The sequence below is a fragment of the Eleutherodactylus coqui genome, chromosome 3, assembly GCF_035609145.1.
Source record: "Eleutherodactylus coqui strain aEleCoq1 chromosome 3, aEleCoq1.hap1, whole genome shotgun sequence".
Classification (NCBI taxonomy): Eukaryota; Metazoa; Chordata; class Amphibia; order Anura; family Eleutherodactylidae; genus Eleutherodactylus; species Eleutherodactylus coqui.
In genome coordinates this window covers 172458418-172485640 of record NC_089839.1, presented here as the reverse complement: position 1 = coordinate 172485640, position 27223 = coordinate 172458418, and the positions used below count along the sequence as shown (strand labels likewise).

The window sequence follows — 27223 nt, the reverse complement described above, 5'->3', positions numbered from 1 at the left end:
TGGATTACGGTTTCATTTGGATCAGCTTACTACTTGAATTGATCTTGGAGCGCCGTCTCTCCATCTTATTTATGATTATGTCATAGGAATGCCTTCTGGCACAAATCAGTGCCCATACTTACACAGGCAGATCTGCTTTAGGCCTCATGCCCATGGCCGTGCCGGACTCCGCCAGCGGAATATCGCAGCAGAGTCTGACATGGCTCCCCCAAAGACCCCTACTCACCTCTCCGGATCCGCCGCGCAAATTCCGTCTGCCGGGCCAGCCCGCACGCGCAGTACAGCGCATGACACGCTGGCCCTGGCCAATGACGCGGTCGGCGGTGGGCGGAGACACGTAATCACTCGATACGAACGCTGTACTTACAGCAGAAGTATCGCGTGATGGACGGCTTCCATTGACTACAATGGAAGCCGTCCGCGCGTTTTTCTGCGGCAATTAGAGCATACCGCAGTTTCTGTTATGCTGCAAAATCCGGCGGTGGAATTCCGCAGCGTGGACATTGAGCTATTAGGTTTAATATAACCTAATAGCTGTGGGACAACGCCCCAGATTTCTGCTACGTAAAAATCTGCCTCAGGATAGGTTATTAATAGCTGATTAGTGACAGTGTGCCACTTGGGATTCCCGACGATTAGCTGATCTCCAGGCCTGTTGTAAGTGTGGACAGTACTGGAAGCGGGTAGCTTATGACTGTACAGCAGTGGCCCAATTTGGTACTGTCATTGACATCAATGATATCTATGTTTGTAGTACCAAATCTGTCCACTGCAGTGTTGTTAGCACTATCTGCTTCCAGCGCAGTCCACACTGACAGCAGGCTTGGCGATCAGCTGATCGGCTGGGATCCCGAGCAGTGCACTCTTTGATCACCTATCCTAATAGGTCATCAGTAGTAAAAGCCCCAAAAGACCGCTTTGAGTTGTCATACATTGATATTAGCACTGCAAGTGATTAGTTACCTGGAACACCACTGTATTTCATTGTGCTTCAGCAAATGCAGGGGAGACTCCCAATGCGGGACCGATCAGCTAAACTTCATTAACCCTTTCCAATCCACTGTCTGACCTCTGAAGACATTATGATTAGAGATGAGCGAGCGTACTCGGAAAAGCACTACTCGCTCGAGTAATTTGCTTTATCCGAGTACCGCTGTGCTCGGGTCTGAAGATTCGGGTGCCGGCACGGAGCGGGGAGCTGCAGGGGAGAGCGGGGAGGAACGGAGGTAAGATCTTTCTCTCCCTCTCTCCCGCCCGCTCTCCCCTGCTCCCTGCTGCGACTCACCTGTCAGTCGCAGCGGCACCCGAATCTTCAGACCCGAGCACAGCGATACTCGGATAAAGCACATTACTCGAGCGAGTAGTGCTTTTCCGAGTACGCTCTCTCATCTCTAATTATGATTTAAGGCTGTACAGTTCCGATGTTGGAAGACGTCCGTCGGTGATCTCTTACTGTATATTGCCAGCCTCTCTGCTGTCGGGCCTATCCAACATGTCACCTCATGCAGTACTGGCTTTAGCCAGCATATAGCGCCATTGTATAGCAGCAGAAAAAGAGTAAGCCCCCTAGGAGAACCAGGATACAAAGTGGATTGGAAAGGGTTAATGCTTATATCTGCAGTGGCCACAGTCGGTCTTGTAAGCATCCTTTATGGATCGTATTTTGTTGGATCATCAATTACATAATTTTTTGTTGGATTAGCTGTGGGAACAAGCCGTTACATTGTAACTGAAACAGCAACATGTTAAGCAGTACATGACAATACAACAGTAGAATTTGTGCTAGTCATAACAAGAATGTACATTTGTTATTTCCTATTTAGCAATGAGCGATTGCACCAGCTGATTGATGATGCAACGTCATTGTCTTGAAATTTGAAGCTGATTGTGTGAATTAAAGATCTTTCAAAGGAATGAAAGCTCTTCTATCCAACTATCTCTTGCCTGAAAGAACACTTCCAGAAAGATCATTCATCCTTCTTTTGGTGTCATTAAACATATATGATCAGCTTGTGTCACAATCTACCTGGTGGTGGTTTCACTATCCTTTTTTTCTCTGGGTCATCAGTATTGAGATGTTTGTCTAACCTGTGCTTCATTGGGAAGGTTTTTCCACAGCCTTCATGTTCACATACAATGGTTGCAACTTTTCATGGGATGACCGTACATGGCTTTTGGGGTAGAACTTTGTAGTATAGATTCTGATGATTGTCTGTTCCACAGTTCTTCAAGCATCAACCTCTTTCTATCTCATGTATATGGCCACCTTAACCCCTTCCCGACATTCGCTTGACATGCCCAGCGCCATGGGCTGATAGTTTCCGCATTAAGCCATGCATGTACAGTACTGATTACCAGGTGCTCAGCAGCTGAGTCTTTAGTAATCTGAACAAGATTGGGGCTGTAATTTACAGCCATGGTCCTGCTTCATCCATCATGAGCTCCCATCCTGGTAATTTAACAGTGGCACATAGAGGAGCTTGTAGAGGAAGAGGGCTCCCTCCTTCACCCTATTCACATTTCTGTGATCTGATCACAATGGGGAGGATGGTTGCCATGACAATCAGAGGTCCAATTATGATCTCTGTGCCTGCCCTGTGGCCTATGTGGTTAGGGGTCATCACTGACAGTAACAGGCTGCAAGTGATAAACTTGACAATGTGAGGTAATAACCAAGTAGTGCAGTGTATTATCTAAGCAATCAAAGGATCAAATCTTCAAGCCCCCTTGTGGGGTGAACAAATGTGGTAAAAAAAATAGAAATTCTAAATCGAAAATCAACATTTTTCCAATAAGCTACTGTTTATTATTGAAAAAAAAAGCAAAGAAAATGGCATCAATGTGTTTGTAATGATTGGTACTATAAATTAATTATGTTATGTATCACATATGGCAAATGCTGCTAAAAAAAAAGAATCTCCGATTTTGCGATTTTGATCATGCTGGGTCACAAAAAATGAAATAAAAAGGTACAAATGAAAAAGGCAACTCATCCTCCAAAAGTAAATCCCTCATGAATGGAAAATTAATTTACCATCTCTTTTTGGCGGCTAGAATTATTCATGAAAACTAGTTCCATCCCATGGTTAAGAATAAAGTAGGATGTATATTGGTCAGTGAAGTTTGAGGTGACCTGGTCACCTTGGATATCATGTATGGGGAATTCTCTAGTCGATCCATAATCTGGCATGCATTATTTAGACTAAATGGTAAAGGTATAGTCCCCTGGTGCAAGCACCGAGTCATGACTGACTCCTTGGCAGACTGTTTTTGCAGGGTGGTTTGCCATGCCTTTCATCGTTTACCCCCCAGCAAGCTGGGTACTCGGAAGGACGGAAGGCTGAGTCAACCTGAACCAAGCACGGATTGAACCCACAACGTTCAGGTTGTGAGTGAGAGTTTAGGACTGCATTTCTGCTACCTTAACACTCTGCACCACGAGGGGCTCCAGAATAAATGATAGCCTTTGAATTCTCAGTTTTCTTCAACTTCCCCTCCTTCTCAAACCCTTATATGGTTTAACTCTCCCTTGTGTGTCCAATTTTAACTTAGATGTGTTCTTTGCGCAGCACCTTGTTCTAAGGTGGTATCTGAAGATTGCCATCGTTATATGCTTGTATTTTTCAAAACTTAATAAAATCCATTGAAAAAATGACCTGTTGTTTAACTCAAGTGTTTACGTAAAGGCATAACTTAATTTTTCACAAACTTCGAACATGTTATAGTGGCACATCAAAAATATTGATTGTTGGGGCTCTGGGTGTTCTTTAAAACAAATGGACAGAAGTTTTCATCAGGCAGAGCAGAGATTAGGGAACCCCCATTTTCGACACAGGTTTGACTCTTCTGCGTCTCTACACATCTGGGACCCACAGCTGTCAGACAGTTATAGAATATCCTGTGGATATGCCATAAATGTCTGATATGAGAATGTGAGTGCTGATGCCAGAAAAACTATTGGCTGCGGTAGTCAGGTGACTTCCGCTAACATTGCCCGCCCCTACAAACATTGGGACCATGGCCGGGCTGCAGCACTGGATTGTGGTGGCATAGGAGGGGTAAATACTGATCCTTTTGTTATTTTAGCTGAGTTGATGTTATAGGGGAAATGTTGTCCAGTAACCGGATCACCCCCTTAAAATTGGATCGCACCATCAGTAAATTACTGTGGCATGCTGTTGCCAAGAGCAAAGTGCATTTGTCTACAGCCTGTTAAAGATATCATGTCTGGGCTACTGTAATTAGCAGGAATGATTTCCCTGTAATGGGACAGCAGAGCCTGAGATTTTAGGGGCAACAGCGATACCACTAACTGGGATACAGTTTCTTATCCTTTAGTATCAACCTTCATGTGAACCGTAAAATTCCAACTGTATGTTTTGGCCTTTTTTCACATATAGCGCTATCTATTTTTCTTAAAGTGATGAAAATGTAATTATGCCCAAGACTGACACATTGACAGCCTGGACAGTCCATTTAGATAAATATAACATTCTCTTCTTCTGCTGTGATAAATTGTCGGGTTGTTATCTTGCGACCTGCCGAGTCAGATTCCCAGCCGAGAGAAGTCATTACATTGACATGATGTTATTCTCCACGGAAATCAAGAGCCCTCGTTACTACTCATCCTGTGATTGTTACCAGAGGAACTGACCGATAGACAGGTAGCAGTAGCCAAATACCATAATATTTGGATGTGATTGTATTACAGCTGTGGACATTTTCTAGACATACCTTTATCTTCTTTTCTATACATATGTCTTTGGTTTTTCTGTCATTTTTGAGACAGTTGTCACACTGACAGCCAATATACAGACATCTTGGGATCAGAATTCATTAGTTAGATGTTCTTTCGTTTTGTACACACATGGAAAATATGGTGGTTCTTATACTCTGGAGACTTGGGGCATTTTAAAAAATAATCAGGGAATCTGTGTGAAATTACAGAAAATTACACTTTTTAATGTACTTAGCATTAAAGTGGTTGTCTGGGACTTTTACCATTGATGTGTCCTAAGGATAGGTCATCAATGGTTGAGTAACCGGGTCCCCCACTGGGTATCCTTGCAGGTCAGCAGACCCCCAGGCCCTCTGTCAGTCTGACAAAAAAGGAAGGTAGGCTCAGAATCCAATCCAGTCCTATTATAATCAAAATTGCTCTTGCCATAAGCAATGGCTATGAATTGGATCCCTTTAAAATATAACTTATTGAATAACACAAATGTTGCAAGTAGAAACAAAAATATTTAAAATCCCACTATATGCTGCAGACATATGTTTTTTGTTATGGTTTATTACTATCCTCATTGTCAATGCTATCCTATGTTCCGATAGCGGTCAGTCTATGGCTATAGTTATATCTGCATTTATTATTCAGCAGATCAGTACTGAAAGGGGTGATCAAATGGTCAAAAAATAAATGTATCATATAGAGACCAATGGCACCAAATAAATTGTCCTAGCTAGAGGTTCAGGGAAGCCTCCAGAGCACTGCCTTTAGCATCTGACTAAATGATCTGATCGTCAGAACCTGCCACACCATCCTCCAGCATATTAAATGCAGTTTCTGATGCCCCGTTTATTTTTTTGACCATTTGATCATCCTCTCCAGTACTGACCTGCTGAATAATAAATGCAAATATAACTATAGCCATAGACTGACAGCTATCTGAATATGGGATAACATTGATAATGTGGAAAGTAATAAACCACAATATATAAAAAATATGTCTGCAGCATATATTGGGCTTTTAAATATGTTTGTTTCTATGGGCAGTTTTTGTGTTATTCAATAAAATTTATATGTATTAAACAAGTCACACCATGTCTGTGCCCTTTCATATGTTTGTGTGTGTGTGTTTATATATATATATATATATATATATATATATATATATATGAAAGGGCACTGACATTGTGTGATTAATTTGCACTTAAACAATACCTGAGCAGGATGAGCAGGGCAGTGAATACTTCTTAATTAGTCCAGGGATGTGAAAGTTTTAATGTTAGGGGGTCATCAGGCCAGCATGTTATCTCTGCTCCAGATTTTTCATATTCTCCACTAATACAAAAAGCTCCCTTCAACATTCATTCCATTCTTGAGAGTGTCAAAGATGGTTGTAAACTTGTACTCCCAAGTTCTTCTGTGATGCTGATATTTGAAATTGCCTTTTAGTATAATAACTTTCATATGTTCTATGTTGTGTCTGCGACTAGAAAAATGCTCTGCCACAGGTAATCCAGTCTTTCCCATGTCTGTGCCTTTTCATATGTATGTGTATATATATGCCTCTTCGGACCCTTTTTCGTTAAGCCTGATGAAGAACCCTAAGTAGGTTTGAAAGCTCGCTATAACATCATGTATTTTTGTTCTACTGGCTAACACGGTACTAAAGTTATTTCTATATTAAAACACACAAACAACAGTTGTTTGTACGCTTTAGCGACTATTTGGACAGTAGTAGTTGCTCCTGTGCTTTCAGTCATTGAGTAAATGGAGGCGGAGCACACCGTATTTCTCTTCCGGTTGCCAACCTCTATTTACTGTAAGCAGGCTGCTTCAATAGTCACTTGATATTTAGGTGAACTAAAAACCAAACGACTCTGACTCCATGTCGGTGGCCGTGTGTACGCAGGCTATCACTGGAAATTGCTGTTTCCAGCGATTATTCGGGCAATAATCACCCCATGTAAAGGTACCTTTACTTAGACAACTATTTAGCAGTTTTATTTGAACACCATATGGTGATGTCCCTTGGGCACTATATGGCAGTGGTGGTCAGGAATTGCATTGTATGTTTATTTGTAGTCTATATGAATGAGTTGTTTGGACACTATTTGGTACTCCATAAAGGGAACATCGATAGAAAGTACTGCACAAGGCATATGCACACACATTTTTCGTCCCCATGAAGCCACTCACGGCTATTTGTCATGTGTTATATCTGGACAAGCACACACATTGCTTCTAACTCATCTTCATTAGTGTCGGAAAATGATTTTAAAAGCTTAACTCTCATGCACACAGCTGTTTGATCAGTAAATGGACGCGGTGTAAGACACTATTTGACTTTTTTTACGTCTTGAAAAATGGCGCTTTGGCCTTTATTTCGTTTATTTGTCAATGTTTTCTTTCCCTAACACTTTCATTAATAATAATTGTGTTCCTGGGTGATAACCTTTTCTTGTTTTACATGTTAGAAGATCTTTCATACATTATGTGGAGACATTATTTGTTTAATGAAAAAATGTGGAATGCATTTCATTAGGGAGTTAACATTTGTTTTGTGAAGTCTGACAGGTCTGAATACTTTACTGTATAGCCTGCAAATGCCTGCCATGCGGGGTATTCACATATACAGTTATTTACATTAATCTGTGATACATCCAGGTAAATGTTCAGAGTCTGCATAGTTTTTCATGATCTATCACATGTGACTAAGGATAGTTATCAATTCTTGGCCTGTCGTGTTTACAGCATACCCCTGTTACTTAGTAACATTATATGGAAAAGTAAGATGGATATTTGAACTTGCTATCAGAAAAAAATATTTATTGTATCTATATGAAAAAAGAAATAACTGTATCCTTGAATTACTTCTTTATCGCCCACTACTGCAAAACACACTTCTGTTAATACTTTCCATTCTTACGCAGCTTGATTCATGGATGGTGGCATCCAGGGCTGGCCTTAGATTAGAAGGCACCCTATACAAACATTTTTGGGTGCCCCACCCATACTTGTCATTAAAATAAATAAATATATATATATATGTATATATATATATATATATATATATTGCACCAATGATCAGTATGGAGCCCTCTTTGCACTGCCACTGAGTATTGGAGCCCTTATGCTACTCCAGTCCAAAGTCCCTGCAGCTCCATCCAGCAGAGCAGAAGGAACCTTATCACTCACATCACACTGCCCCACTCAATTGCCTGACCTGCTGTCACCCTCCCCTCTTCCTCCAAGTTGGTGGTCCCATCCACAACTTAAAAACACATTGCCCAGGGACTACTTTTTTTGTTAGTCTAGTGACTGCTTTTCTAATAGTGAATTTATTATATACTCATCTGTTTTTTTTTTATCCCAGTCACTCAGTGGACCCCTTGATCTCCAGTCGTTTGCGGGCACAGTAAATCATAAGCTGCTACCAAAAACTGGCTCCTGTATCCCACTAGCCCATGACACACACAGCATTTTAGAAAGCTGAGATATGTTGAGTGGTCTATTGGGGTCCTCCTAGAGAGATGACTATTATGGTTTAATGGGGTCTTCCTAGACAGATGACTATTATGGTTTAAGAGGGTCCTCCTAAACAAATGACTATTGTAGCAAACTAAACAAATGATGGAAATCTGATGGGCAGTGGCTTAACTGATGCAGCTGAAACCAAAGGAAGCATAAACAGAAAAGGTTGTGAGTGCCACCTCTCCTTTTGATGGAAGCAGCCAACTAGATAGTTTAAAAAGTCTTTTGTCTTTATACCCAGCCGGGATGATCAATTTGCATTATGGACTGCTATGGATCTCTGCCATAGATTGTTATTGCTTTGCCCAGCTCAGTCATAGTTGATTATGTTTTGGGTCCTATGTTGTACACTCATTATCCATTTCCTCAATGGGGCAGGCAAGGTGGGGCCAGTGGTGCACTTGCTAAACACCAAGGAGGGCGAAGCCAAGGAGAACTTTTATAGAGATACACAGCAGTCTGGATTGCAAATTGTCCATCTTTTCTTGGTATCACAACAAAAGAATAATCGACCCATTTAGTAGCTGGTTCCCCCGGAATATTGCAATAAGAACAAAGCCAGAGTGTGTAGAGTCCAGGTGTCTTTTTCTTTATGAGTTCGAGCAACATATTTACAAATGAAAACATCAATAATTGCTTTTTTATGGTTGAAATAGGAAACTTCTTTTTTCTTTTTTGAGCTTGAAACTTATACTCAACAGCGGAAATTGGGGTGTTCAGGTTTTGCAATAAAAGAAGCAAGAGTCAGAAAGCATACAGTCACACATATTGTTCAGATGACACTGTAATTACATTATCTTGGAAGCTGGCCACGTCTTGACCGTCTTAATGACAAGGAAATGTAATGCAGCCTTGCCAAGCTGAAGACAGACTAATCTTGTCCTAGGTGAGAAGACTTCTGCTGCCTGCATGTAATCCATCCTGTTTAGAGTTACTGCCTAACTAACCCAAGCATGATACAGCTGACATGGACATCACACCAGCAATAACCTGGTTTTGATTGGAACGGGTGATTAAAGGATAAACCGTGTAGGACCTCGGAGCTGTATGGTTAAGTGATTGTTTTGCATTTCGAAGAAATGACTGGCAGATTTAGAACATAGTTTCTACATAACACCTCCTAATAGTTTCTTCCATAGAAAAAAATATGTATTGTGTGGGAGAAAGAAACCACCCTGGATTGTGGTTGAAGGTAAACCACACACAGCGAAACTGGCTGTTATATGGATAATATATTATATTAGTGACAATATATTGGCTCCTTATTTTGGCACAATGAAATATAGAATTTCAGCATTGTTCTATATATTCAGCCATAATAGCAAACTTGTAATTGTTCATGGTTCATCCACTTAGATCAAAGGTTGTAAAACATGTACTGTATTTCATTTACTATGACCGGCCACACAGAATTGTTTAGGAGAAACCTTTTTATACTATTCCTTCATTTTAGGAAACAGATGTGCATTTACCAGTCTCTACTGAAGAGGCAGCTCCAGGATCGAGGAAGAAGTATTTTGTAGACTCTTTTGTTTAGTTTAACTGCTTGATGACCTTTATTTTTCAAAACGGTGTTAGAAATGAAAATGTTACTTTTAGGATAAGATGTTTAGGTGACTTTCGGATAGTATTGATCATGGTCAAATTGTTACCACAGCTGTCATGTAAGAAAATGTCGCTTGACCATAGCATGATTTCTGTCGTGATTTGGCTTCTTGTAATTCCTGCAAGTTGAATGGGATTTTCTGAACCAACAATGTTAATCTGATCAATGGTTGTCTTCTGAGCCCGCAGTGTTTTGCCAATCCACAATTAGGCTAAGACACTGGAAGGGAACCTGTCACATTGGAAATGCAATCCATTTTGCAGCCAGCAATTCATAGAGCAGGAGGAGCTGAAAAATATTGCTGTTTTGAAAAAAAAAGGTCACCAACCAGTTAAAGCTAAACAAAGAGTCTACAAAATACTTATTCCTCAATCCTAGACTTGCCTCTTCAGTAGAGAGACAGCTCTAGGATAGAGAGAGAATAATTTATATATATATCTATATATAGATATATCTAAATATAAATTATTCTGTAATTTATTTTACTTGTTTTTGTGACATTTTTTGTTTCAACATCTATGTACCCCCATGATGTAACTTCTGGGGGACATTCACGCTGTAATTTTTTTTTCTCTGTTTCATACTTTTCCACTGTAGCTGGGGCATCAATAGGAGCCCAAGTTATAGAGGAAAACATCCCCCTATAGCAGTGATGGCGAACCATTTAGAGACCGAGTACCCAAGCTGCAACCCAAAACCCACTTATTTATCGCAAAGTGCCAACATGTCAGGGGGCAGGGCTTATCACGACGTATGATTTTTACCTTCATTGCTATACAAAGCACAGGGCTGCTTCAAAATAGACAGCGTGTAGATTGTGACTGCTTTTTGGATGCGGAAATGCTGCAGAATTTGCCACGGAAATTTCCACTTAGGACATTCTGCAGCATTTCCGCCACGTGTAAACATACCCCAGCCATAACAGTGACCCCCCACAGCGGCCCCAGCAGTAACAGTGACCCACCTCCATACAGCGGCCCCATCGGTAATAGTGACATCCCACAGCGGCCTCAGCCATAATAGTGACATACCATAGTGGCCCTGGTAGTAATAGTGACAGCCCACAGTGGCCCAGTAGTAATAGTGACCCGCCACAGCGGCCCCAGTAGTAATAGTCACATCCCAAAGCGGCCGCAGTAGTAATAGTGACAGCCCACAGCGGCCCCAGCAGTAACAGTGACCTCCCACAGCAGCCCCAGCCATAATCGTGTCCCCTCACAGCGGCCACAGCAGTAATAGGGACATCCAACAGTGGCCCCAGCAGTAATAGTGACCCCCCCCCCCCCACACACACCCATACACACACACACAGCTGCCCTAGCGGTAATGGTGAGATTCCACAGCAGCCCCAGCAGTAATAGTGACATCCTACAGCAGCCCCAGCAGTAATAGTGATATCCCACAGCGGCCCCAGTGGTAATAGTGACATCCCACAGCGGCCCCAACCATAATAGTGACATCCAACAGTGGCCTTTGTAGTAATAGTGACATCCCACAGGGGTCCAATAGTAATAGTGACAGCCCCCAGTAGTAATAGTGACCCCAACAGCGGCCCCAGTAGAAATAGTGACCCCCCATAGCGGCCCCCAGTAGTAATAGTGACACCCCACAGCAGCCCCAAGTAGTAATAGTGACCCCCCACAGCGGCCCCCAGAAGTAATATTGACACCCCACAGCGACCCCCAGTAGTAAAAGTGACACCCCACAGCGACCCCCAGTAGTAATTGTGACACCCCACAGCGGCCCCAGTAGTAATAGTGACACCCCACAGCGGCCCAAGTAGTAATAGTGACATCCCACAGTGGCCCCAGTAGTAATAGTGCCCCCCTAAGACCCATATACTTACCCCCTTCTCCTAGTGGAAGCACCGCTGCTCCCCTGCTAGCAGCGCTAATCCCAGGTGCACACTGTGACGTCAGTGTGCTGCCGGACAACTCCTCACCTCTGCTCACGTGTAACCTAAAAGAGGACGTTAGGGGAGGAGGATCCCGGCTGCACACTGACATCACAATGTGCGCTGGGATCAGCGCAGCTGAGTGAATACCGTTAGGGCAGCCGCAGCACCCCTGATGGTATTCACTATCGTGGTGAGTGGCCGGCGACAGCGGTGCGTACCAGCAGGGAGGGCTCTGCGTGCTGCCTTTGGCATGCCTGCCAGAGGTTCACCACCACTGCCCTATAGGGACATTAGTCACTAGCAGAGCTCTTCTGGGTCTGCTAAGACTCTGCAGCTCTGACATGCCATGGGACACGCCACAATCACCAAGTCAATTAACGGAACTGACACTTCTGCTTTCTCTCTTCCCTACATAGCACTTATTGAGCGCTGTGTAGCCCACAAAATAGGAGTGATTAAAAACCACCTCTGCCTTCTCCTCTGGGTCCTGACACCTGAGTGAAGGGCTCTTCATAAATTAGGTGCATCTTGGCAACTCTCTGCATCTACACAATCCAATCTGTCGTAGATTTCTGGGATAATTTATGCCAGTATTTGGCATAAATAAATGTGTCGGACCAGGGTGGCCACTAGAGATGAGCGAGCACCAAAATGCTCGGGTGCTCGTTACTCGAGACAAAATTTTCGCGATGCTCGAGGGTTCGTTTCGAGTAACGAACCCCATTGAAGTCAATGGGCGACCCGAGCATTTTTGTATATCGCCGATGCTTGCTAAGGTTTCCATTTGTGAAAATCTGGGCAATTCAAGAAAGTGATGGGAACGACACAGCAACGGATCGGGCAGGCGAGGGGCTACATGTTGGGCTGCATCTCAAGTTCCCAGGTCCCACTATTAAGCCACAATAGCGGCAAGAGTGGGCCCCCCCCCCAACAATTTTTACTTCTGAAAAGCCCTCATTAGCAATGCATACCTTAGCTAAGCACCACACTACCTCCAACAAAGCACAATCACTGCCTGCATGACACTCCGCTGCCATTTCTCCTGGGTTACATGCTGCCCCCCCCCCCCGCACAACCCAGTGTCCACAGCACACACCAAAGTGTCCCTGCGCAGCCTTCAGCTGCCCTCATGCCACGCTACACTCATGTCTATTTATAAGTGCGTCTGCCATGAGGAGGAACCTCAGGCACACACTGCAGAGGGTTGGCACGGCTAGGCAGCGACCCTCTTTAAAAGGGGCAGGACGATAGCCCACAATGCTGTACAGAAGCAATGAGAAATATAATCCTGTGCCACCTCCATCAGGAGCTGCACACGTGGGCATGGCAATGGGGAACCTATGTGCCACACACTATTCATTCTGTCAAGGTGTCTGCATGCCCCAGTCAGGCTGCGTTTTTTTATAAATAGTCACAGGCAGGTACAACTCCGCAATGGGAATTCCGTGTGCACCCACAGCATGGGTGGCTCCCTGGAACCCACCCGCTGTACATAAATGTATCCCATTGCAGTGCCCTGGACAGCAGAGCTAACGTCAGATTAAATGCAGGTGGGCTTCGGCCCAAACTGCATGCCCCAGTCAGGCGCGAGTTTTTTATAAGTATACACAGGCACGTACATCTCCCTAATGGGAAGTCCATGTGGACCGACAGCATGGGTGGGTCCCAGGAAGCCACTGGCGGTACATAAATATATTCCATTGCAGTGCCCAGCACAGCTGATGTAACGTCAGCTTTAATGCAGGTGGGCAAAAAATTAATTGGATTACACTGTAGGCGAGGGCCCAAAAAAATTGGTGTACCAACAGTACTAATGTACCTCAGAAAAATTGCCCATGCCCAACCAAGAGGGCAGGTGAAACCCATTAATCGCTTTGGTTAATGTGGCTTAATTGGTAACTAGGCCTGGAGGCAGCCCAGTTAAAATAAAAATTGGTTCAGGTGCAAGTTTCAACGCTTTAATGAGCATTGAAACGTATAAAAATTGTTTACAAAAATTATGACTGAGCCTTGTGGGCCTAAGAAAAATTGCCCGTTCGGCGTGATTACGTCAGGTTTCAGGAGGAGGAGCAGGAGGAGGAGGATGAATAGAATACACAGATTGATGAAGCAAAAAGGTCCCCGTTTTTGATGGTGATAGAGAACGATGCTTCCATCCGCGGGTGCAGCCTACGTATTGCTTAGGTATCGCTGCTGTCCGCTGGTGGAGAAGAGAAGTCTGGGGAAATCCAGGCTTTGTTCATCTTGATGAGTGTAAGCCTGTCGGCACTGTCGGTTGCCAGGCGGGTACGCTTATCCGTGATGATTCCCCCAGCCGCACTAAGCACCCTCTCTGACAAGACGCTAGCCGCAGGACAAGCAAGCACCTCCAGGGCATACAGCGCGAGTTCAGGCCACGTGTCCAGCTTCGACACCCAGTAGTTGAAGGGAGCAGAGGCGTCACCGAGGACGGTCGTGCGATCGGCTACGTACTCCCTCACCATCCTTTTACAGTGCTCCCGCCAACTCAGCCTTGACTGGGGAGCGGTGACACAGTCTTGCTGGGGAGCCATAAAGCTGGCAAAGGCCTTGGAGAATGTTCCCCTGCCTGCGCTGTACATGCTGCCTGATCTCTGCGCCTCCCCTGCTACCTGGCCCTCGGAACTGCACCTTCTGCCACTAGCGCTGTCGGATGGGAATGTTACCATGAGTTTGTCCGCCAGGGTCCTGTGGTATAGCATCACTCTCGAACCCCTTTCCTCTTCGGGTATGTATGCACCTCCAGGGCATACAGCGCGAGTTCAGGCCACGTGTCCAGCTTCGACACCCAGTAGTTGTAGGGGGCATCAGTTTGTCCACCAGCGCCCTGTGGTATAGCATCATTCTCTAACCCCTTTCCTCTTCAGGAATGAGAGTGGAAAGGTTCTCCTTATACCGTGGGTCGAGCAATGTGTACACCCAGTAATCCGTAGTGGCCAGAATGCGTGTAACGCGAGGGTCTCGAGAAAGGCATCCTAACATGAAGTCAGCCATGTGTGCCAGGGTACCTGTACGCAACACATGGCTGTCCTCACTAGGAAGATCACTTTCAGGATCCTCCTCCTCCTCCTCCTCCTCCTCAGGCCATACACGCTGAAAGGATGACAGGCAAGCAGCATGGGTACCCTCAGCAGTGGGCCAAGCTGTCTCTTCCCCCTCCTCCTCAACGCGCTGAGATATAGACATGAGGGTGCTCTGACTATCCAGTGACATACTGTCTTCCCCCGCCTCCGTTTCCGAGTGCAAAGCGTCTGCCTTTATGCTTTGCAGGGAACTTCTCAAGAGGCATAGCAGAGGAATGGTGACGCTAATGATTGCAGCATCCCCGCTCACCATCTGGGTAGACTCCTCAAAGTTTCCAAGGACCTGGCAGATGGCTGCCAACCAGGCCCACTCTTCTGTAAAGAATTGAGGAGGCTGACTCCCACTACGCCGCCCATGTTGGAGTTGGTATTCCACTATAGCTCTACGCTGCTCATAGAGTCTGGCCAACATGTGGAGCGTAGAGTTCCACCGTGTGGGCACGTCGCACAGCAGTCGGTGCACTGGCAGATTAAACCGATGTTGCAGGGTCCGCAGGGTGGCAGCGTCCGTCTTGGAGTTGCGGAAATGTGCGCTGACCCGGCGCACCTTTCCGAGCAGGTATGACAAGTGTGGGTAGCTTTTCAGAAAGCGCTGAACCACCAAATTAAAGACATGGGCCAGGCATGGCACGTGCGTGAAGCTGCCGAGCTGCAGAGCCGCCACCAGGTTACGGCCGTTGTCACACACGACCACGCCCGGTTGGAGGCTCAGCGGCGAAAGCCAGAGGTCGGTCTGCTCTGTCAGACCCTGCAGCAGTGCGTGGGCCGCGTGCCTCTTCTCTCCTAAGCTGAGTAGTTTCAGCACGGCCTGCTGACGCTTGCCCACCGCTGTGCTGCCACGCCGCGCGACACCGACTGCTGGCGACGTGCTGCTGACAAATCTTGATTGCGAGACAGAGGTTGTGTTGGAGGAGGAGGGTGGTTTAGTGGAGGAAGCATACACCGCCGCAGATACCAGCACCGAGCTGGGGCCAGCAATTCTGGGGGTGGGTAGGACGTGAGCGGTCCCAGGCTCTGACTCTGTCCCAGCCTTCACTAAATTCACCCAATGTGCCATCAGGGAGATATAGTGGCCCTGCCCGCCTGTGCTTGTCCACGTGTCTGTTGTTAAGTGGACCTTGGCAGTAACCGCGTTGGTGAGGGCGCGTACAATGTTGCGGGAGACGTGGACGTGCAGGGCTGGGACGGCACATCGGGAAAAGTAGTGGCGACTGGGAACCGAGTAGCGCGGGGCCGCCGCCGCCATCATGCTTTTGAAATCCTCCGTTTCCACAAGCCTATACGGCAGCATCTCCAGGCTGATCAATTTGGCTATGTGCACGTTTAACACTTGAGCGGGGCGGCGTACTTGCGCTTGCGCTCAAACAGTTGCGCTAGCGACGTCTGGACGCTGCGCTGAGAGACATTGGTGGATGGGGCCGAGGACAGCGGAGGTGAGGGTGTGGGTGCAGGCCCGTAGGCACTCGTGCCTGTGTCCTCAGAGGGGGGTTGGATCTCAGTGGCAGGTTGGGGCACAGGGGGAGAGGCAGTGGTGCAAACCGGAGGCGGTGAACGGCCTTCGTCCCACCTTGTGGGGTGCTTGGCCATCATATGCCTGCGCATGCTGGTGGTGGTGGCTCCCCAGCTGATCTTGGCGCGACAAAGGTTGCACACCACTGTTTGTCAGGTGTCTCTGTGAAAAACTGCCACACCTTAGAGCACCTTGGCCTCTGCAGGGTGGCATGGCGCGAGGGGGCGTTTTGGGAAACAGTTGGTGGATTATTCGGTCTGGCCCTGCCTCTACCCCTGGCCACCGCACTGGCTCGGCCTGTGCCCACACCCTGACTTGGGCCTCCGCGTCCTCGCCCGCGTCCACGTCCTCTAGGCCTACCCCTACCCCTCAGCATGCTGTATTACCAGTAGTGCAGAAACAGAACGCTGTAATTAAATGTGCCGCTTATTGGCCTGTGGTTGGAGGCTGACTTCGCTTACGGAACGCACAGCAGAGCCAGGAAAGAATTTTGCGCAAGCCTGCTGTAACACTTAGCTGGCTGCGTATGAATTAGGACAACTACCCCCAGCAGAGACCCAGTACACTGAGGATGGTCACAGGCAGCCCAAATAGATTTTTTTTCCCAAATGTTTTTGGAAAGGCCCACTGCCTATATACACTAAATATGTCTTCTGTCCCTGCCTCACTACTACTGGCCCTGGAGTATGTAAAATTACTGCAGGACGCAATGCTCTGCACGGCCGATATACAAAAAAAAAATAAAAGTGCAATACTGCAAAAAGCAGCCTCCACACTACTGCAGACGGTTAGATGTGGCCCTAAGAAGGACCGTTGGGGTTCTTGAAGCCTAAAATAACTCCTAACACTCTCCCTATAGCAACTCCAGCAAGACAGCACTTTTCCTGAACTATGTCAGAATGCATCTGAGGCGAGCCGCGGGAGGGGCCGATTTATATACTCGGGTGACACCTGATATCACCAGCCACTCACTGCAGGGGGGTGGTATAGGGCTTGAACGTCGCAGGGGGAAGTTGTAATGCCTTCCCTGTTTTTCTATTGGCCAGAAAAGCGCGCGAACGATTAAAGTGAAAGTAACTCGAACATCGCGTGGTGCTCGTTTCGAATAACGAGCATCTCGAACACGCTAATACTCGAACGAGTATCAAGCTCGGACGAGTACGTTCGCTCATCTCTAGTGGCCACGCTTCCTCATGAGAATCCACGCTCCCTTTATAGGAAAATTGGTGGACAGCAGCACATACAAACATGCCTTGTGCAAAATTTGCTGAAATGAGCTGAAAGGAAGTGACTAGCAGATTAATTCTCGCTCATCGCCCAGTTGGGGTCCTTATTTACACAGAACAAGTGCTGCTTACAATCGCTCTTTTGAGTGACTCTTTGGACGATACTTGTCCCATGTAAAGCTACCCTTAACTAGCCACCTTCTCTGTCTCTGCATGATTTCGTTGAAAGCAGGGAGATCTATACGCCCTGTGACCCTGTGCCGGAACTGAGCAAGAAGTGGAGTTGCTGGCACCACTTGACTCAAGTAAGTATGTTTCTCTGGACAGACTCCCTCCATGGGAGAACCAAACTATTGTACCCAATGAACTCCCCACTAAGTGTATGCTATGATGTGTGTTAAAAGAGGACAACCAGCACAGCCGGGGTAATTGACTTCAAATACTATATGTGGAGGAACTACTCAGCCTGCTCATATGTTTTGTGTTATACAAATATAGGCTAAATCTAGGAGCAGTGTAATGTATTGATATCATCTGCTTGATGTTGTGATTGGAAGTAAGTAACATTATATCTGCTCTCCAGATTCCATACTGTATTACTGCATTCAGACACACTGAGGATAAGCAGCCTTAATACAATTGCCAAGGTCTGCAAATACCAAGACTTATGTGCCTTCTTTTTCATAAATCCCTGCTTGTAAACTATACATATATCTCTGGCGGTTAGGGAAAAAAATCTGGAAGAACCCCAGCAGGACAAAATTTAAACAGAAAATCTGAGGACGTGGTTAGCTCATGCCATGGCACATTAAGCTTGGTTGTAATTTGAGGGAAAACAGCCTGTTTTTACTGGTTTTCTAAATTAAAAAAAAGGGCTAAGAAAATTATGTGAACAATATTATTTATTTTTTAGATATAAGATACTTAATGGTTAGTATAAAATAATAAGGTCTTAAAAGGAAGCATTCCACGGCTGTGTGATATTAAATCTGATCCACTCACACAATATTAAATGGACAAAAGTTTATAGTCATACAAATGTTTAACATCCTGAGAAGTTTCTAGAAATGTATAAATTCCGAATAGAACTGTGGGACACGCATAGCTCTTTACACTGAATGACCACTTTATTAGAGACATGCATCTCGTAGCACGTTGGAACTCATTTAGCCTTAAGAAGCGCAGTAATTCATTGTGGCATGGATTCCACTAGATGTTGACATTTTCGGTAGGAATTTTAGCCCGTGCCGGACAGGAAGCTTCTGTTTGGTGCCGCAGATTAGATGCCGGAATGCTCTAAACTGCTGACAAGGAGTATTTATTAATTCTTTTTAATCATATATTTTTAATGAAATTTTAATAAATACGTGAAATCTTGTAATCTAAAATACAACTTCACCTGCACTGAACCCAACCTACCTCCTCACCTTACAAAGCGGAAAGAAATAAAGCATATCACAATATATGTTACATAATATGTGGGTAAGTATATATATTCTTCATTTAACAATAGTATTAAAAAGAAATGGCATACATAGACATATATTAACTATTTTTACTTCTGGTCTTACCGGAGGAGTGACAATATTCTGTTTCGAACTAACACAGATCTTCAAACTTCTTTAAAGTTCCTCTTTTAAGATACATCTGCTTTTCCGTGCCTACAAGCTAGTTAACGTTATTTATAAATTCTCTGTTGGATGAGAGTTTTGTTTTCATTTTTGAGCCACTAATTTTCTTGCTAAGTATAATAGTCCAGTCACTGCCAATTTTGTAGATTCAGAAGAGGGCAAATCTTCCTCATAACCGAGTATACATACCTGAGGTATTAAAGGGATAGTTACATATAGAATTTAGGAGATCAATTACTCCCTTCCAGAATCTTGTTAACCTAGGGATTACAATGACTACAAATAGGATCATCGATTCTAGCTGCTTGCACCAAATTGTGACCCTCCCATCAGCATGGTGCAACAGAAATCTGGATGTATCTGATCAGGTAATGTTTTTCCACTGCTCAGTGATCCAGCTTTTGCACTCTTTTAGGGCTCCCACCCACTGGCGATATTTTCTCCACTGCGATGCGAGACTAAAGTTAAAGTCTCGCATCGCAGTGCGAGAAAAAAATCGGCATGACGCCGGGATATCGGCATCACGCCGACATATCGCCAGTCTTTTCAATGGGGCCAGCGGCACGAGCGCTAGCCCCATAGAAAAGAGATGGAGAATGCCGGGGACTTCTGCCACTGCTGTGACAGCTGTGGCAGGAGTTTCCTTCATCCCCACGGGGACCGCGGGGAAGAAGGAATCCTCTGCCACAGCTGTCACAGCAATGGCAGAGGTCTCCGGCATTCTATTCCATTGCTTTCAAGCAATGGTTTCAGCCAAGCCCCGCAGAATGATTATCGGGGAAGGGCTTGAAATATAAGCCCTTCCCCGATAATCATCAATAAGTGTGTAAAAAAAAAAAATATATTACTCACCTCTCCTGCGCTCAGCCGCGTCCTCCTGCTGGCTCCCCGGCACTGCTATTGAGCTCTTTCAGCAGTCGGGGATTTAAAAATCCCCGCCTCCTGTAAGGGCTGTGCAGATTGGCTGAGGGCTCAGCCAATAGCAGCTACTGCTTAGCTATTGGCTGAGCGCTCAGCCAATCACACATAGGCCTTAGCTATTCGTTCATGATTAGCTATATCTTAGCTATTCTAAGTAGACAGCTTAGAATTCTTAGTATTCAACTGGTCATCTGCTGTTACATCTGTGCTAAGGAAGAAAGAGTTGTGCATTCACAGACATTACTTGGAGCACTATTGTTTTATTCAGGTGCTGTTTGCTTGACTGTGCACTGCCTGTTCATCTGTACGATTCTTGACATTCTGTTCTGACCTTTTTTATTGATTAGTTGTTTACTTCTACAGAATCCCCTTTCGCTTGGTATTTTCACTTGATCACAGCATTCTCCATATACTTTCAAGACTATATAAGGCACTTGTCAGGCCCCACATGGTATACTGTGTACAGTTCTTGACACTGGTGCTCAGGAAGGATGTTGCAGTGCTTGAGGAGGTACAAAGAAGGGCAACTAAATTAATAAACTGAATGAGAGGACTACAATACCCAGAGAGGCTATCAAAATTGGGATTATTCACCCGGGAAAAAAGATGCTTAAAGGGGTTGTCCCGCGCCGAAACGGGTTTGTTTTTTTTTTCAAACACCCCCCCCCCCCCCCCCCCCCCCGTTCGGCGCGAGACAACCCCGATGCAGGGACTTAAAAAAAAAAACAGCACAGCGCTTACCTGAATCCCCGCGCTCCGGTGACTTCTTACTTACCAGTTGAAGATGGCCGCCGGGGTCTGCTCCCTCCGTGGACCGCAGCTCTTCTGTGCGTTCCATTGCCGATTCCAGCCTCCTGATTGGCTGGAATCGGCACGTGATGGGGCGGAGCTACACGGAGCCCCATAGAGAACAGCAGAAGACCCGGACTGCGCAAGCGCGTCTAATTTGGCCATTAGACGGCGAAAATTAGACGGCAACCATGGAGACGGGGACGCCAGCAACGGAACAGGTAAGTGAAAAACTTTTTATAACTTCTGTATGGCTCATAATTAATGCACAATGTACATTACAAAGTGCATTAATATGGCCATACAGAAGTGTATAGACCCACTTGCTGCCGCGGGACAACCCCTTTAAGGGGCAACTGAATAACTGTGTATAAATACATTAGGGGACAATACTAGGATTTCTCCCATGATCTGTTTATACCCAGGACTGTGACAGTAACAAGAGGGCATCCTCTATGTTTAGAGGAATGAAGGTTTCATCACGAACATAGAAGGGGGGTCTTTACAGTAAGAGCAGTGGGACTGTGGAACTCTCTGCCTGAAGACGTGGTGATGGCAAAATCGATAGAGGAGTTTAAGAGGGGACTAGACATCTTTTTGGAGCACTATGATATTACAGGATTTAGGCATTAAACAACCAGCGGGGTTGATCCAGGTCTTGGAGTCAGGTAGGAACTTTCAAACCTTGATCCAGGAATTATTCTGACTGATGTTATGGAGTTGGGAGGGAATTTTTCCCCCCAAATGAGCTAAATTGTCTTCTGCCTCATTGGGGTTGTTTTGCCTTCCTCTGGATCAACAAGGGAAGGTGGGGTGGAAACACACTTAACTAGATGGACAATGCCTTCTTTCAGCCTAACATACTATGTAACTGTTGCATGAGAAAATTCCACAAGGTAGGCAGTGTATTAAATCCTGGCCCAGGCTAGTCTAGCACCCATGACTAGGATGCGTTCAAATTCCCTCAGATCTCTTGATGTCCCTATTCTAACATTAATTCATATTAAAACTGATCCACTGAAAACTTGCTCACTTGAATTTATGCTGCACTCCGGGCTCACAAGTCTAATTTCCATACAGGTAAGCTCCAGTCATGAAAGTGACCATTCAGCGTACTTAAATAGGTTGAAAAAAGACACATCCATCAAGTTAAACCTTTCTTGATCAGTTATGCATCATTCATTGCTATACTATTTATAACCTTCAATGCCATTAGTTATTATATAAGCATCTAGTCTTTTTTTAATATTGTCATAGTACCTCTTGGGATATGGCATTCCATAGTTTGACTACTCTAAGGCTTGCTCTGATCTCTTGTTTCATCCCGAGGTTCTGTTGGAAACAATACAGCATGCTGCACTATTTTTCCAGTAAAGATGATGGACACTAGAGGGAACCCATTATCGTCAGGGGGTTCTGACAGGCTCCGCTGTCAACTGTAATTTTCAGAGATTTGACACGTTGTTTTTTTTATTTTTATTCTTATTCTTTTCAATGATGGAGCAGAAGAACAGAAATCTGAACAGAGCCTTACTTTAAAGAAACCCTACTGGTTTCAAGGGCGCTTTCACGCGACAGTTTTTTGTGAGCCAAAACCAGGAGTGGAGAGAAAATATAATGGAAAGATTTGCATGTCTTCTGTATTTTGGACCCACTCCTGGTTTTGGGTCACAAAAAACTGAATATAAAAACTGTCGTGTGAAAGCACCCTTAGGCCTTAGTCAGACGGGCGATTTTTCGCGCGATTTGCGGATCGCATGACGGATGCGCATCCGCAAATCGCGTGACCGGTACGCGCAAGTCGCCCGCAAATCGCCCGAAAATCTGCTCCTAGCCGCGTTTCATTAGAAACGGGCCGGAGCTGTCCAGCGCATTGCATTCAATGGAGACGGCTGTATTGCCGTCTCCATTTAAAGCAATGCGCTGCGGGCGAGCCCGGGATGAATTGTCGGGAAGGGCTTAAATATATAAGCCCTTCCCTGCAATCCATCCTAAAATGTGTTAAAATAAAAAAAAATTGTCTACTCACCTTCTGCCGGCAGCCGGAGCTCCGTGCGGCGTCCTGCAGTGGGTGTGAAGGGGGTGTGAGTCAGACCTGCCCCCTGATTGGCTCAGCGCTGAGCCAATCAGAGGCATGCCTCACTCACACCCATTCATGAATTCATGAATGGATGTGAGTCAGACCTGCCCCTGATTGGCTCAGCGCTGAGAGGCAGCAGTCACTCACCCATTCATGAATTCATGAATGGGTGTGTGAGTGTTTTCAGCCTCTGATTGGTCAGGGCTGTGACCAATCAGAGGCAGATCATTCAGCAGGCGGGGATTTTAAAGCCCCGCCGGCTGAATAGTGCCAAGAAGCAGTTCAGGAGAACTGACAGCGGCCGCGGCTGGACTCCGGCTGCAGCGGAAAGGTGAGTATACAATTTTTTTTTATTTTAACACATTTTAGGATGAATTGCAGGGAAAGGCTTATATATTTAACCCCTTCCCGACAATTCACCCCGCGCACGCCGGCAGCCCATTGCTTTCAATTGAGCGGCTGTATTGCCGCTCCATTGAATTCAATGGGCAAACATCGTTCTTCTCTGCCACAGCTGTTACAGCTGTGGCAGAGAAGAATGATTTGTCTTCTATATGTTCTCAATGGGGTCGGCGCTGCTGCCGCCGGCCCCATTGAGCGCATATAGAGAAGAGAACAGGAATCGCAGATCGCAGATAGGTGCGATCTGCGATTTTTTGTTCTATAATTTATCGGACAAGCGCATAAAAAGCGCTCATGTGTCTGATACCATTGCAAAGCAATGGTTTTAAAAAATCGCCGGACGCATGCGCAAATCGCAGCTAAGAACGCCCGTCTGACTAAGGCCTTACTGTCTAAATCGTCCCATTGTCCTCTACAAAGGCCTTGGAAGGAATAAATCATGACAGTTCTTTGAACTGACCACACATATAGTTATACATGTAAATGAGAACACCCTTAAGTTGAACATGCCTGTATATTTAGATACAAGGTTTCCTTTGGACGTATTGTGTGTCCTTATGCAGGATAAATGCTACTTGGATTATTTTATACTCTTTCATTGTATCTCAGTTTAGTCTTTAATGTGAATGTAGCGTTTTGTGATGTGATGGTGGCCACACATGCTCTTCGTTAACCGCGTTGTACACTTGTGTTATCTTTCATTGCTCTCGATATTTTGTTGAAGAGCACTCTTAACTGAAATGTAATAGGGTCATGATTGTATCGAGTACGGTCATAAAATTTAATAATCTTTCTTAGATTCCTGAGCAAATGATAGATATTTATGTTTGTGTAAATTGCACGCATTGAACTTCCCTGGGAGACGAGGAAATAAAACTGGAAATGAGTATTATAGTCAAGCCCCAAACTACCTCTTGGGAGGAGGGGAGATTTCCTTCTAAGATTTATAGAAGGAAATTATTTGCTGAAAATGTAGGTGTTAGAAAATAATCTGAAAATCAACCTTGTTGGATTGAAATTCAATTAGGGGCGGAATATGTGTGTGTGTATCTGTCCATCTGTCTAAATATGTTTGTCTTTCTGTATTTATGAGAAGAGCTCTGTACCAACGACCCTGACACTATGTCCATCTTTTGGTTTGTTCTAGGCACCTCATGCTTGTTGGGCCTCATTCGGATAATTGTCATGCTTAACTATCCTTATTTCAAATGTATTATTCAGATGCCATGGTGTTCTGTTGAACTGGTCCTATAGCACCAAAGATCCATGTAATGCTGTAAGTTCAGTTTATTAGAACTACAGATGATCTGGGTGCTGCATTTGGGATAATGGCAGTTAAAGTGGTTGTGCGAGAGGGGAGAGGAAGAGTCCATATCACAGGACCCAGTGTCAGAATCGGGCCACAGGTACAAGCCGAATCCGGTCAGTTTTTTTCTTTTCCAGCTAACCCCTCTAAAAAGAGTTGAACCAGAAATACAAGTTATTATCTTGTAATAGTTGATCGCTGGGGGTTTCACTGTTGAGACCCCCACCAATCCTGAGAAAAGCAGTCTCGGGTGCCTTCTCTTTTTGTCACTGCGGGGATGTTTCTCCTACTTGCAGTGACTTGGCAGTCAATGGAGCTCCGGCTGAGCATGCACTTTCCGTGGTCCTTTCATTTCAGTTGGATTGACGACAATGCCCCCATTCTCAAAATCATTGGGGGTCTCACCAATCAGCAATTTACAACCTCTTAAAGTGACTTATTATATGGGACACTAATCAGATTATACACTCTATACTTTAGTGAAAGACATCAACATTCTCTCAAAGAGGACCTGCCTGCTCTTCTTCGCTGTTCTTTTTGTTTTAGCAAATTCTTGCACTTTATGTTGCATAGTTCCCCCTTTTATTCCCCCTGGTAACATTAGAATGGATGGCTGGATGTTACCATTCCCCTAGTCATTGAATAATACCTCCATAGTGCCACCTATTGGAAGGCAGCATTCCTTCAAGCCAAAGTCAGACTGTTTATACAAGCCTTGTAACAATGACTGGGAATTAAAAGCAAAGCCGGACTCCATGTACAGGCAGCTGTTTTAGGGTATTTGCCCTTCATCAGTTTACAGTAGGAGTCTGGCTTTGCTAGTGAAAGGCCTTGGATAGGGGTCAGAAACACAATCTTTTCTCCTTAGGGAGAGCACCTAGACTGTGAGTGAGGAGACTCAAAAGGCCATTAATTGATTATTCTCACCCGCTCGCTGGTTCTCGTGGTGTTCTCTGAAGTCTACGCAACACACAAGAATCAGACTCTTTTTCAGATTGCTATGTGCCCTCTCTCCCATAGACTTGTATGGATGTAAATGAGTATTGAAGGCACAGCTGAACTTCTACAAACTTTTATTTAAAGGTAATACAGTATATTGCATTGATTATACAACCTGCACCAATCATATTTCTGTTTCACTGGTATTGTAACTCCAACAGTAGGTAAATGTTGCCTGAATATTACACCCTTTCGTTGAACTCTCTCTACCCTCTAATGACCCCTATAGTGATATAGATCAATAAGAAGATACCAGACTTTTACACATAGTAATCAATTATTGGAACATGTAAAGGAGCGAACCAGTCATTTGTTTTCAAAGAATGCCCGTTTACATGAGCAGGTAGTTCAAATTTATTCTTCTTTCTTTAGTCGGCTCTTTCAGTCCAATTTCGGTCCATCAAGGGAAACTGGAAATGGTTTGCAAACCACTGAACGTTTGCATGAAATGACTGGCAAACGACAAACAATGATTGATATGCCTGCATAGAATGAACGACAAGTGATAAGTGTACGAATTGTTGTTCATCGTTGAACTGTTGGCCATGTTTGCACTAAACAATATAGCTCATTTTTGCATGATTCAACAATTACTTGAACAGTAATCATTCCATGTAAAAGGGCTCTTAATGGTACAACAGCTAACAATTAGTTTTGGATCTAACCAGGAGGTGTCAGTCTTTACTGTCTTTGCTTCAGGTTATCCATCTTGAAATGTACGCAGATAAGATGCAGCTAAATGGGGTCTGAGCACAATTGCTTAAGTGCTTTATATTAAGTAAAAGCAAGTTTATACTGTAGACCTTAAGGTGACAATATGTAAGGCTTTTTTGCCATTTACCTTTAGCATTGGGCTACAAAGTTAGCAGTTTAGTCAATCAGTGCATTTTAGTGCATTTCATCCTATATGAATGATCAATTAATGATGTTTAAGAGAATCTGTAATCAACTTGGAGCCCATAAACAGCATCATAGAGCTCAAAGGTGAGGAAACTGAGAGTTCATGGAGCTGTATTGAATATTTACGGGTGCCCCATTCCTGCGCTGTGCTCCCACAAAGTTGGCACGCACACAACTCGACACTTTTCAGACACGCTATCCCATAGAGATAAATGTGAGGGTGTGTGCCTAGACCTGTCAGAATAGAGTCTAGCTGTGTTCATGCATTAACTTTGTGGGGACACATCACAGGATGTGTGTGTATATATATATATATATATATATATATATATATATACACACACACATGTGTATATATATATATATACACACACACACACACACACACACACATATATATACAAGCATCACATTGAAAAACTTAATCATTTCATGTACCTGTATCCCACAATGTCCAATAACGTCTCTCCTCTGCTATGCTGCCATCTTTATAATAAATTTTTTTTTTTTCTGTCCTTGCTCAGTAGTGTGCGGACTAATAGAGCTGAGCTCAGTCGTATCCAAATATGATACAGCAAAGTATGGCAAGACCTAC

At 44.7% G+C, this 27223-nt stretch overlaps 1 protein-coding gene across 1 annotated transcript in view; it reads left to right on the top strand.

Moving 5' to 3' along the window:
• ERC2 (ELKS/RAB6-interacting/CAST family member 2) overlaps positions 1-27223 on the top strand; it is a 991327-nt gene that overhangs the window by 391749 nt on the left and 572355 nt on the right. The gene's annotated exons all lie outside the window — the stretch shown is intronic.